This window comes from Bufo gargarizans, chromosome 3, assembly GCF_014858855.1.
Source record: "Bufo gargarizans isolate SCDJY-AF-19 chromosome 3, ASM1485885v1, whole genome shotgun sequence".
NCBI lineage: Eukaryota > Metazoa > Chordata > Amphibia > Anura > Bufonidae > Bufo > Bufo gargarizans.
In genome coordinates this window covers 15,167,246-15,180,865 of record NC_058082.1, presented here as the reverse complement: position 1 = coordinate 15,180,865, position 13,620 = coordinate 15,167,246, and positions in this window count along the sequence as shown.

Genomic DNA, 13,620 nt, shown 5'->3' with positions numbered 1-13,620 from the left:
AGGGCCAGGGATCGAGGGTGGCTAGGTGGGAATTTACGCTTTCTATCAAATGTTTGTGAGATGGAGAGCTGAACGCTGGCGTGTGACATGGTTGAGACGCTTGGTGTCGGAGGTGGTGGTGGTGGTGTTGGTGGTACATCCCCTGTTTGCTGGGCGGCAGGTGCCAACGTTCCTCCAGAGGCGGAGGAAGAGGCCGAGGCGGCAGCAGCAGAATAGGCCGAGGCGGCAGCAGCAGAAGAGGTAGCAGGGGGAGCCTGAGTGACTTCCTTGGTTTTAAGGTGTTTACTCCACTGCAGTTCATGCTTTGCATGCAGGTGCCTGGTCATGCAGGTTGTGCTCAGGTTCAGAACGTTAATGCCTCGCTTCAGGCTCTGATGGCACAGCGTGCAAACCACTCGGGTCTTGTCGTCAGCACATTGTTTGAAGAAGTGCCATGCCAGGGAACTCCTTGAAGCTGCCTTTGGGGTGCTCGGTCCCAGATGGCGGCGGTCAGTAGCAGGCGGAGTCTCTTGGCGGCGGGTGTTCTGCTTTTGCCCACTGCTCCCTCTTTTGCTACGCTGTTGGCTCGGTCTCACCACTGCCTCTTCCTCCGAACTGTGAAAGTCAGTGGCACGACCTTCATTCCATGTGGGGTCTAGGACCTCATCGTCCCCTGCATCGTCTTCCACCCAGTCTTGATCCCTGACCTCCTGTTCAGTCTGCACACTGCAGAAAGACGCAGCAGTTGGCACCTGTGTTTCGTCATCATCAGAGACATGCTGAGGTGGTATTCCCATGTCCTCATCATCAGGAAACATAAGTGGTTGTGCGTCAGTGCATTCTATGTCTTTCACCGCTGGGGAAGGGCTAGGTGGATGCCCTTGGGAAACCCTGCCAGCGGAGTCTTCAAACAGCATAAGAGACTGCTGCATAACTTGAGGCTGAGACAGTTTCCCTGGTATGCATGGGGGTGATGTGACAGACTGATGGGGTTGGTTTTCAGGCGCCATCTGTGCGCTTTCTGCAGAAGACTGGGTGGGAGATAATGTGAACGTGCTGGATCCACTGTCGGCCACCCAATTGACTAATGCCTGTACCTGCTCAGGCCTTACCATCCTTAGAACGGCATTGGGCCCCACCATATATCGCTGTAAATTCTGGCGGCTACTGGGACCTGAGGTAGTTGGTACACTAGGACGTGTGGATGTGGCAGAACGGCCACGTCCTCTCCCAGCACCAGAGGGTCCACTAACACCACCACGACCATGTCCACGTCCGCGTCCCTTACTAGATGTTTTTCTCATTGTTATGGTTCACCACAACAACAAATATATTATTTGGCCCAATGTATTGTATTCAAATTCAGCGGGATATAAATTTGAGGCCTAGTATTTAGGCGCTGGGTGACCGGTATGGATTTAGTGACAGAATTAGACTTGGAAATGCACAGAAGCGTGTGTGTGTGAAGTTATTCTGAATGACCCTATGTGCACCTTGAATATTATATACCCTTTTAGGGATAGATTTCAAATAGCTCTGATATAGCAGAAACCACTAAATTATGAAATTGCTAAATTGGGAATTGTATTTCAACCCAGAACAAGAAATGTGCTTGAACGGACACTAAATAACTCGCCCAGCTACAGCACTAACGACAGATTTAGCTGGATATGAATTTGAGGCCTAGTATTTAGGCGCTGGGTGACAGGTATGGGTTTAGTGACAGAATTAGACTTGGAAATGCACAGTAGCGGGTGTGTGAAGTTATTCTGAATGACCCAATGTGCACCTTGAATATTATATACCCTTTTAGGGATAGATTTCAAATAGCTCTGATACAGCAGAAACCACTAAATTTTTAAATTGCTAAATTGGGAATTGTATTTCAACCCAGAACAAAAAATGTGCTTTGACAAACACTAAATAACTTTCCCAGCCACAACAGGACAGCGGTAACGAGAGATTTAGCGGGATATAAATTTGAGGCCTAGTATTTAGGCGCTGGGTGACCGGTATGGATTTAGTGACAGAATTAGACTGGGATATGGCCAAAAAATAACCACACTATTGCTGGTTAAATGCACTTGGTGATGGGCGCAGCTTGCCCCTGATGTAGTATATGGCCAAAAAATGAACAGACTATTGCTGGTTAAATGCACTTGGTGTGACAGCTTGACCAACCACACTACTGAGGGTTAAATGCACTTGGTGACGGGCGCAGCTTGCCCCTGATGTAGTATATGGCCAAAAAATGAACAGACTATTGCTGGTTAAATGCACTTGGTGTGATAGCTTGACCAACCACACTACTGAGGGTTAAATGCACTTGGTGACGGGCGCAGCTTGCCCCTGATGTAGTATATGGCCAAAAAATAAACAGACTATTGCTGGTTAAATGCACTTGGTGTGACAGCTTCACCCTGATGTAGGCTTTAGCCAAAAAACAAACGCACCATTGAGGGTTAAATGCACTTGGTGACAGGCGCAGCTTGCCCCTGATGTAGTATATGGCCAAAAAATAAACAGACTATTGCTGGTTAAATGCACTTGGTGTGACAGCTTCACCCTGATGTAGGCTTTAGCCAAAAAACAACCACACCATTGAGGGTTAAATGCACTTGGTCGCAGCTTGTGCTGGCGCACCACAAGACACAAAATGGCCGCCGATCACCCCAGAAAAATGTGACTGACAAACGGTCTGGGCAGCCTAAAAACAGTGAGCAATTGAGGATCAGCAGCTCAATGATCCACAGCTGCAGATCGATCAGTTAATCAAGTCCTTTGGAGGAGTTAATCTGCCTAATCTCGCCCTACTGTCGCAGCCGCAACCTCTCCCTACGCTAATCAGAGCAGAGTGACGGGCGGCGCTATGTGACTCCAGCTTAAATAGAGGCTGGGTCACATGGTGCTCTGGCCAATCACAGCCATGCCAATAGTAGGCATGGCTGTGATGGCCTCTTGGGGCAAGTAGTATGACGCTTGTTGATTGGCTGCTTTGCAGCCTTTCAAAAAGCGCCAAGAAAGCGTCACAAAAGCGCGAAGAAAGCGACGAACACCGAACCCGAACCCGGACTTTTACGAAAATGTCCGGGTTCGGGTCCGTGTCACGGACACCCCAAAATTCGGTACGAACCCGAACTATACAGTTCGAGTTCGCTCATCCCTAGTCTTGGCCAATTCAACACTGCTTCAATTTTAGCAGGATCTGTGGCTACTCCTTCAGCGGAGACTATGTGCCCCACATAAGTGACAGAGTTCTGGGCAAATCGGCATTTGTCCACTGATAGCTTCAGGCCTTCAGCTTGAAGTCGATCCAACACCTTTAGCAATCTTTGTTCATGCTCCTCTGGTGTCTTCCCGAAGACAATTAGGTCATCTAGATACACTAGACACTCTTTGGGATTCATATCCCACACAGTTTTCTCCATCAGCCTCTGAAAAGTAGCAGGAGCTCCTGTGACTCCCTGTGGCATTCTGGTAAACTGGAAGAACCCCAAAGGGCAGATGAACGCTGTCTTTTCCTGATCCTCCTTCTTCATGGGTACCTGATAATATCCAGACCTCAAGTCAAGCACACTGAACCACTGGCTGCCAGATAGGGCGTTCAGAAGATCCTCTATCCGGGGCAAAGTGTACTGATCTGGCACAGTCCTCTTGTTCAGAGTACGGTAGTCCACACATAGCCGAACTGAACCATTCTTTTTCCTCACTACCACAATAGGTGAGGCATAGGGGCTCCGGGACTCTGTGATGATGCCTGCTCCTTCCATCTGCTGGAGTATGTCCCGGACATCTTCCACATCTCGAGGGGGTATTCTTCTTGACCTTTCTCTGAAAGGAGTAGGATCAGCAAGTCTTATAGCATGGGTGGCACTCTTAGAACACCCCACGTCCATCTCTGCTCTGGAGAACACTCCCTCTTGGGTGGCCAGTTTTGAACGAAGGCTGTCTTTCCACTGCTGTGGTAGAGGAGAATCTTCTAGATCAAAATCTAAAGGTGCTTTCACATGATCCTTCTGTTCTGCACTCACAGACATGATGGACGAAACTTGATCTAAAAGGTGTATCACACCAATCTTCTGATGACGATCAATCCGGATTTCTGTGGGGGTTAAATTCTGTACCATCACAGGAAAGCTCAGACACCACCTTTTTCGCCAATCTTTTACCTCAGGTATGAGAGTCCACCCCTTCTTCTGATCCTCTTCAGGCAGAGACTCAATAAGGTATTGTCCAGTTCCCCCCAACATTTCATGGTGCATTGAGGCTATGGCTCGTAATGTTTTGGTCTCACCAGGCTTCACAAATGCGGGTTCTGTTCCTGAATAGTGGCACGACCCTGGTTTTGTTTCAAGGGCTAGTCGTCTACACTCTTTTCCTAGGACAGGGCTGACCTCCATCAATCGGTCTAAGGAGACGTCTCCCACTTCGGTCAGATAGGCCTTGAATACATCCTGTACCATCTTTGCATTAGTACCCAATATTATTGGGGCACACACTTTCTTGGCTGCAGGGCATATCAAAACTTCCAGCTCCATAGGACATATCATCCCAGTGTTTAACTGGGGAATAGTTATGGTCACTTTTATGCATCCCTCCACAGGTTGAGCTTGAGACCCAACGTCCCATAGCTGAAACTCTCCTGCAGGTTCCATAGGAATGTGTTTCAAATGACGTTCATATAAGTCTCTGTAGATAATGGTGACTTGAGAACCTGTATCTAGTAATGCTGAAGCATGAATTCCTTCTACTTGCACGTGTATCAAAGATTTTGGCCCAATCTTGGCCCCTACAGATAAACTATATGTAGGCCGGGTATTCCGTCGCTTGTAAGACCTGGTCATTTGAGTCTCCTCAAGCTCGGTTGCCAGCACCTCCACATCCACCTCCATGGAATTCGCAGGGCACTCCCGCTGAAAATGCCCTGACTTTCCACATTTAAAGCAGTCCCCTCGGCGGGGTGAATCCTCAGGAAACAGTTTTTTCTGAGTCTTCCTGTGTTGCCCCCCACTTCCAGGGGGAGGATCTGCTCTCTCTGGTGGTGATTTGCATAAGAGCTCCAATTCAGCCACCTTCTTCCTAAGAGCTGACAGTTCTGTATCCTCTTTCTCCTTCTGTAGGGGTGGACACGTCTGATCTTCCAATCTCCTGGCTGTATTTATTAATGTGGAATAAGGCAGAACTTTATCATCCAACTTGGCTCTCAGCAGAATCATAACTGGATTATTGGTCAAACCGCCTCTCTGAATTTGCTTAGATAGCCGAGCATCCAACTCAGAGGCAGTGACTGCTCCTTTATGGAATAACTTTCCAAGCGATAGCTGTAACCGGTTGATATAGTCAGTGGCTTTTTCATGCTCCTTCTGCTTAGTGGCTAGGAACTTAACCAACAGATCATCCAAATCTTCTGATCTCCCATAAGCATCCTGTAAAACTTGTAGATAGTCGTGCACAGTAGCTTGCCCATTTACTCCCTTGTACAGTCTTATCATGTCTGTAGCGGGAAAACGGAGACTCTCCACCAACCGCTGTTTCTTTATGGTATCCGTACAAGACCATTCCTCCAACAACTGCATAGCATTATCCTTCCAGACCTCAAAAGGCTCTTCTCCTGAAGGAACAGGCTGATTCCCAGAAAACACCTTTAGTTTGCGGTAACTATGAGTGTGGTTTGCCGTCACTATGGCTTCTGAGAGTTTCTGTAGTATGTCCGATACATCACTACCTCCTGTAGGCAGGGTGCGTACTTCAGGGTTGTCTGGTTTCAGTAATGCTGTAGATGGATGAGATTCTGCTTTAGGAGTAATCATCCCCTGTCCTCTAGGAGGATGGGCAGCTTGTTTAGGAATGGCTCCGGTCTTTCCGGGGATGGGAGTCAGGAGCTTAGAATAATTTTCTGTGACATAATCTCTCTGTTCTAATTTAAAGGGTTGTTGCAGTGAGACCCTGTCTTTCTTATCAAGGAGAGCGTACACTAAGGAGCATCCTTCATCCGGGGCTCCATATAAATGAACGTTGGTAGGCATCTCATGGTCTCCCAAGTCCGTATGACAATATATTAACATGTAAGTTTGGCCTCCGGAATCCTGCAGGATATCCCTGACGGTCGCCATTTCTATTCCCAGTCGAATTTCTACACACAAGATGACGTGATTCATCTCACAGCAGGATGGGACTTTGCATAAGGAGGGAGTGGGAGTGGCCTGAGGACTTAACTTATTCTCACTGGTTGTACCCCAGTTCATCTCAGCAGTGCCTCCACATGTAACGGGGTTTTGAGGGCGCCCCCTAGTGTCTTTGGGGTCCCTAAACCTAGTTAACTCACTATGCCTGACAGGCGGATCCTGAGCCTCCGCTATCTGGGAGCTGGGGTACATGTCTGCGGCAGTGCCTCCACCCAGTGGAGCATCCGGGGTAGGGATGTGGGGTCCCACTGGGAACATACTTAGTGCAATGAGACTGACACAGCCTAACTGGAATTCACTTTATATAGTAAGCAGCAAATTAACCAACATACATAATAAAATACAATAGAGTAATACAGGTAACAATGCAATGTGGATTTTCCTCACCCACCCACAAGCACGCCTGTGTCCCACCCCCTTATCTTCGCCCTAGTGGCCGTTGGTGCACATAGGAGAGTTGGGGCCCTTATAAGTCCTGCTCGGCAGGGTCACTGAAGCAGCCTGAGCTGTGTAATGTCCGTCACTGGACCTCAGAGTGTTTACTGTGAGTGAGGAGACAGGTGCCCTGTGGTGATACAGGGAGAGGTTTGGCTTACCCTCACAACACGATTAGCCAGGTCAGTCAGCAGCAGTCTCCTCTCACTGGATTCACCAGACGTCTGGACTCAGTGCTTGTCTTTGCCAGCGGGTCCCTCTCTCAGCAGGTGTGATCTTGGGTGAAGCAGGTTCTCTCAGCAAGGTTCCATCTCAGTGCTGCAGTCTCTCACAACATGTCCTTTCTCTGGCTGAGCATGTAGTAACTTCCAGAAAGCTCCAGGACCTACGATGATGTCACAATCATGTGACCAATGCTCAATGTTTTATTAACAGCATACTGAGTCCATCTGCCATCTACTGGGCATTTCAGCTAATGCAGCCTGTGTAACTTCACAGGGTTACACAAGTCATGCAGCAGTGTCTTCTGCTATTTGATGACTCTGCTGGCATGGTTTCCCAGGGCCATCCACCAAGCCCTGCCCCAGAAGTGGAAGAGAATGAGTGCAACGATGCCCAACCACTTATGTTTCAAGATGAGTACATGGGAGGACCATCGCAGCACGTCTCGGATGATGACGAAACACAGGTGCCAACTGCTGGGGATTTCGAAAGTGTGAAGACCGACAAGGAGGACATGGGTGAAGACTGGGTGGATGATGATGTGGAGGACGATGAGGTCCTCGACCCCACATGGAATCAAGGTAATGCGAGTGACCTGTGTAGATTGTAGCAAAATGTGGTGGTCGCACAGAGCCACCAGCACAGCAGAAGAGGGAACAGGGTGCAAAAGCGGAGTGGCCGTCCCCTAGACACTACGCCTGCTACTGCCCACCGCAGCAAGGGACCGAGCACACCAAAGCCAGCTCCAAGAAGTTCCCTGGCGTGGCAGTTCTTCAGATAAAGTGCTGACGACAAGACATGAGTGGTATAAACGTTCTCAACTTGAGCACAACCTGCATGACCAGGCATCTAAGTGCAAAGCACGAGCTGCAGTGGAGTAGACACCTCAAAAACCAAGAAAGGTCTCTGGCTCCTCCTGCTTCCTTTTCTGCTGCAGTTTCGGCCTCTTCATCCACCTCTGGAGTGACAGTGCCACCTGCCACCCCGCAAACAGAGGATCTGCCAGCAACACCCCCACCTGGGTCACCAAGCATCTCCACAATGTCCCACGGAAGCGTTCAGCTCTCCATATCCCAAACACTGGAGCGGAAGAGGAAGTACCCCCCCTACCCACCTGCGATCCCTGGCCCTAAATGCCAGCATTTCAAAATTACTGGCCTTTGGAAATGCTGTCATTCCGTCTGGTGGAGACAGAGAGTTTTAAAGGCCTTATGGCGGTGGCTGTCCCACAGTACGTCGTGCCCAGCCACCACTACTTTTCCAGGCGAGCCATCCCTTCTCTGCACAACCAAGTAGGGGACAAAATCAGGTGTGCACAGCGCAACGCCATCTGTGGCAAGTTGCACCTGACTACGGATACGTGGACCAGTAAGCACGGTCAGGGCCGTTATATCTCCATAACAGTACACTGGGTAAATGCAGTGGCGGCTGGGTCTGAGGCGGATAGCAGTTTGGTGCATGTCCTTCCACCACGAGGATTGCAGGGCGCTTCAGTTTGCCTCCTGTTGCTTCCTCCTCCTACTCCGCTTCCTCATCCTCTACCGGCTCCTTATCCGGTCAGCGTAACACCTTCACCACCAACTTCAGCACAGCCAGGGGTAAACGACAGCAGGCAGTTTTAAAACATACCCCATACCGCGCAGGATCTGTTGACGGGCCTTGAACAACAGACTGATGAGTGGTTGGTGCCAGTGAGCCTCAAGCCCGGCCTGGTGGTGTGCGATAATGGGCAAAATCTCGTAGCAGCTCTGGGACTAGCCGGTTTGACGCACATCCCTTGTCTGGCGCATGTGCTGAATTTGGTGGTGATTCCTTAAAAATTCGTCCGATATGTCAGAGCTGCTGCATAAAGTGAAGGCCGTCTGTGTGCGCTTTCGGTGTTCTCACCCTGCCGCTGCTCGCCTGTCAGCGCTGCAGCGTAACTTCGGCCTTCCCGCTCACTGCCTTATATGCGACGTGCCCACAAGGTGGAACTCCACCTTGCACATGCTGGCCAGACTATGCGAGCAGCAGCAGGCGATAGTGGAGTTTCAGCTGCAGCACGCACGGGTCAGTCGCACTGCGGAACAGCACCACTTCACCACCAATGACTGGTCCTCCATGCGAGACCTGTGTTCCTTGTTGCGCTGTTTTGAGTACTCCACCAACATGGCCAGTGCCAATAACGCCGTTCTCAGCGTTACTATCCCACTTCTATGCCTCCTTGAAAAAACGCTCCTGATGGAAGAGGATGTGGCACATTAGGAGAAGGAGGAAGAGGGATCATTTCGTAGGGTTTCCGGCCAGTCAATCCCAAGTGGCTCCGAGGGTGGGTTCCAGCACCCGCAAACCCAAGGTTCATAATTGTCCAGCCAGGGCACAGTTCTGGAGGATGATGAGGTGGAGGAGGAGGAACCATGTTCACAGCAGGGTGGCACCCAGACCAGCTCATGGCCATCACTGGTGCGTGGCTGGGGGGGATACAGAGGAAACAGACAATACACCTCCCACAGAGGACAGCTTTTTGTTGCCTCTGGGCAGCCTGGCACACAAGAGCGATTAAATGCTGCAGTGTCTCCGCAACGACTGCCGAGTTGCCCACATTCTAACTCTAAATTCTTAATCCCGTCACTGGAGCGTGATTGTAAGATGCGCACGCTGGTAGGGATATCATATGCAAGTTTCTGGCCTTCCCGGTTAAAGAGGCCATCCTTACCACAGCGTGACAGTCTGGAGAAATCACCAAGGACGTATACATCGTCTCCATTTTCCAGGATCTAGCCCAGTCCACTCTACAAAAAGGGAGATTCCTAAAGCCACTTACCGACTGGCTCAGAGCGCGCAGCATCCAATATAGATGGACATTCCCCTTCGGCATATCCTTCTTCTACGAGGGACGCAGGATGGCGGTCTCATCCTTTGCAGATCTGGATCAAGTGTACGATCATCTGAATATCAACCCGCTGAACATTCAGAATTGGGACATAGTTCAAGATCTTTCCTCTCTCCCGATCTTACCTGCAGCGGAACATTGGGAGAAACAACGCAACCCCAGATCGGGCAAGCAACAAAGAGAAGTCTCCTTATCTACACTGAGACGCCTACCTATGGAGACTAAGTATTTGTGCAGTATAGGTTCATAGGAACCATCGACTTATACTCTCTGCCACCGTAGCTCTCCTTATCTCTCCTCTCCTCTATCCTTATCTCTTCTCGATTTTTCTCTCGATTATTCCCTCCCTCCTCAGCCGTTACTATACATTCCCCCTTTTCAGATTATTTTTCGATTTTTCTTTGATTTTCCTCAAGTCCATTTCTTGTTCGAAGTTTACAATATCTAAGGGCGCTCACCCCGAATTTCACTACCCCCACGATCGATACTGTGTTAGTAAGCGCAAGCGCGCATATGTTATTAATGTTTACACTTTTGTGGTATTTTGTTAATTCCTTTTTAGTTATGTTTTTAATTTTTCTGTGGACCTGCTATACTACCTCATGCATAATTGATTCACCACAGGAAATACGGATCTGGTACTATGGGCAGAGGAAGCCACCACTTGGTCGGGGCCAAACAGTTCGGGATCTCTTCATCTTAAAAAATGACCAACCGTAAAATCGCATCATTTAACGTAAAAGGCTTTAATTCGCCCTCTAAAAGATGCCAAATATTTTCCTTAATAAAAAAAACAGGCTTCAGTCCTGCTCTTACAGGGAAACCCACTTTAAGTTTGATAGGTATCCCGACCTGTCTCGCTCCAATTTTCCGGTATGGTTCCACTGCGGTTCTAACTCCTCTGCCTCTAGGGCACGGGTGTCAAACACAAGGCCCGCGGGCCGAATCCGGCCCGCCAGACCTCGTCATGTGGCCCGCGTAGCCGCCGCCAGCCTTCACCTTTTATTATCACTTCCTGCAGGCGGCCCCTGCAGGAAGTGATAATAAATCGCATAATGAGCGGCAGGGCTTTTTTTCTGGCGGAACGCACCGGAACGGCGTTCCGCCACCTTTTGACATCGCAGCCTGCCATGCTCCAGCATGGCAGGCTGCGATGTATCAGCGGGGAGGGACTGGGAGGAGGAGCTGGGGGCCGGTGCGTTCACTGTGCTCCGGCCCCCAGCTCCAGTAGTTATAAAATGTGTACAATTAATAAGGATTCTATTCATGAGGCCTCCTCTGCAGTAGAACATTCAATATAGCCATCCTACTCACAGGGCTGTTATCTTAATGCTGGCCGGCCGGGCAGACGAGCGGCAGAGTCACGACTGACGTCATGTGCCCGGCCTACTTTCTGAATGAAGGAGGCGGCGCAGGCATGTGACGTCAGTCGTGACGCTGCCGCTCGTCTGCCCGGCTGGCCAGCATTAAGATAACAGCCCTGTGAGTAGGATGGCTATATTGAATGTTCTACTGCAGAGGAGGCCTCATGAATAGAATCCTTATTAATTGTACACATTCTATAACTAGTCTGTACTGGAGCGGCAATGGGGGGGGGGTCTGTGGATGGCACTGTTATGAGGTGGGGGGGTCTGTGGATGGCCCTGTTATGGGGTGGGGGGTCTGTGGATGGCACTGTTATGGGGTGGGGGGTCTGTGGATAGCACTGTTATGGGGTGGGGGGTCTGTGGATAGCACTGTTATGGGGTGGGGGGTCTGTGGATAGCACTGTTATGGGGTGGGGGGGTCTGTGGATGGCACTGTTATGAGGTGGGGGGGTCTGTGGATGGCACTGTTATGGGGTGGGGGGGTCTGTGGATGGCACTGTTATGGGGTGGGGGGTCTGTGGATGGCACTGTTATGGGGTGGGGGGTCTGTGGATGGCACTGTTATGGGGTGGGGGGTCTGTGGATGGTACTGTTATGAGGTGGGGGGGTCTGTGGATGGCACTGTTATAGGATGGGGGATCTGTGGATGCCATTCCCAGATCCCCCATTAACAGTGCCATCCCCATCTGGGGGGTTTCTTTGCTGGGTTGGACTTTTATAGCCCCCCCAAATTTTCCTTGCATCCCTGTTCTCTAAAGGGGCGGTTTTAGGGGGCGGTCCTAGGGGTGGGCAGATCCCCCATAAGTGTCACCCACAGATCCCCCATAAGTGTCACCCACAGATCCCCCACAGATCCCCCATAAGTCCGATACAACCGGCCCTTTGAGGATGACCAAACTGCTGATGCGGCCCCCGATGAATTTGAGTTTGACACCCCTGCTCTAGGGGGATCGGTATCGGATTTAATAGAAGCGTCCCCTTCCAATATTGTTCCCACCAACAAGATGTTGAAGGCCGATATCTGTTACTCAAAGGTATGTATACTTTTGTCAATATATATGCCCCAAATGTCGACAAAGCTACTTGGTTTAAAAACCTTATTCCAAAAGTATCTATCTTTCAAGAAGGTATACTGATTCTAGGCGGAGATCTTAATGCCACCTTGGACCCGCTCTTAGATTCCTCTACAAAAAAATATGCCCTTTCCAAACAGGCACTCCGAATAATTAATAGCTCATTGGCAGAATTACACTTGGTCGACGTCTGGAGATTACTGAACCCTTCAGTAAGGGATTATACTTTTTATTTGAATTTACATGGCTCTTATCAAAGGCTCGATTACCTACTAGTACCCAAGGATCATGTCCAAATGTGCAAAGATCTATGTATTGATTCTATCCACATGTCCGATCACGCTCCTATATTTATTTCCTTCTCCCCTACAACTCCCCCTCCCAAAACATTCAGATGGAGACTCAATGAACAACTTCTTTCCAATCCAAACTATGTCTCCAAACTAAAAAGAGTCTTAGAAGACTTCTTCACTTTAAATGCCCTCCCAGACATCTCCCCCAATTTACTGTGGGATACTCACAAAGCCTTCATGAGAGGTCAACTCATCAGTTTAGGCTCTCATGCAAAAAAGTTAAGATCAGCCCAAATAGATACCCTGCTTATGCACATTAAAAAATTAGAGACCCAACATAAACAAACTCTCTCTGACACGCATTTAAAAGAACTTACCAGACTCCGATCTGAATTAAAAAACCTTTTGAACAGTGCCTCAGCTAAATACTTCCTTAACTCCCAATATAAGTTCTTTGCCCATTGAGACAAGGCTTCAAGGTTTATGATGAATAGGATTAAACAAAGGAGATCTCACAATCACATAGATAAAGTGTATACTAAAAGGGGGAATTGGTCACCAAAACCGAAGAAATAGCTTCCCAATTTCAAAACTTTTATCATACTTTGTATAACATCCCCAATAACTCTCCTAAAATGGAGGCACCATCACACCTAGATACAATCCAGAAATGTCTTTATTCCTTATCTCTCCCAAATCTGAACATCTCCCAAAAGTCTATCCTGGAATCCCCCTTCACACTCAAAGAAGAGACAGAAACCATAAAGCAACTACCAAAAATAAAAGCTCCAGGGCCCGATGGGTTGACGGCCATATACTATCGCACCTTCAGGGATCTCCTCGCTCCTCATCTGCTTTCACTATTCAATCAATCCCTGAAGGGCACTCCCCTAACCCAAGACATGACTAGAGCACACATTACTATTATCCCCAAACTAGATAAAGATCCCGCTTACTGTGAAAACTATAGCCCCATTTCATTGCTAAATCTGGACCTTAAACTAATGGCCAAAATTCTCGCTAACCACCTATCCCCGCTCCTCCCTTTTCTAATACATAAAGACCAAATGGGTTTTTTCTCTGGCAGAGAAGGGAAATATAATTCAACGAGAATTATAAATGCCATAACCTATGCGAAAAAGAAAACCTGTCCATTAGTCCTTGTCAGCACCGATGCCGAAAAAGCATTTGACA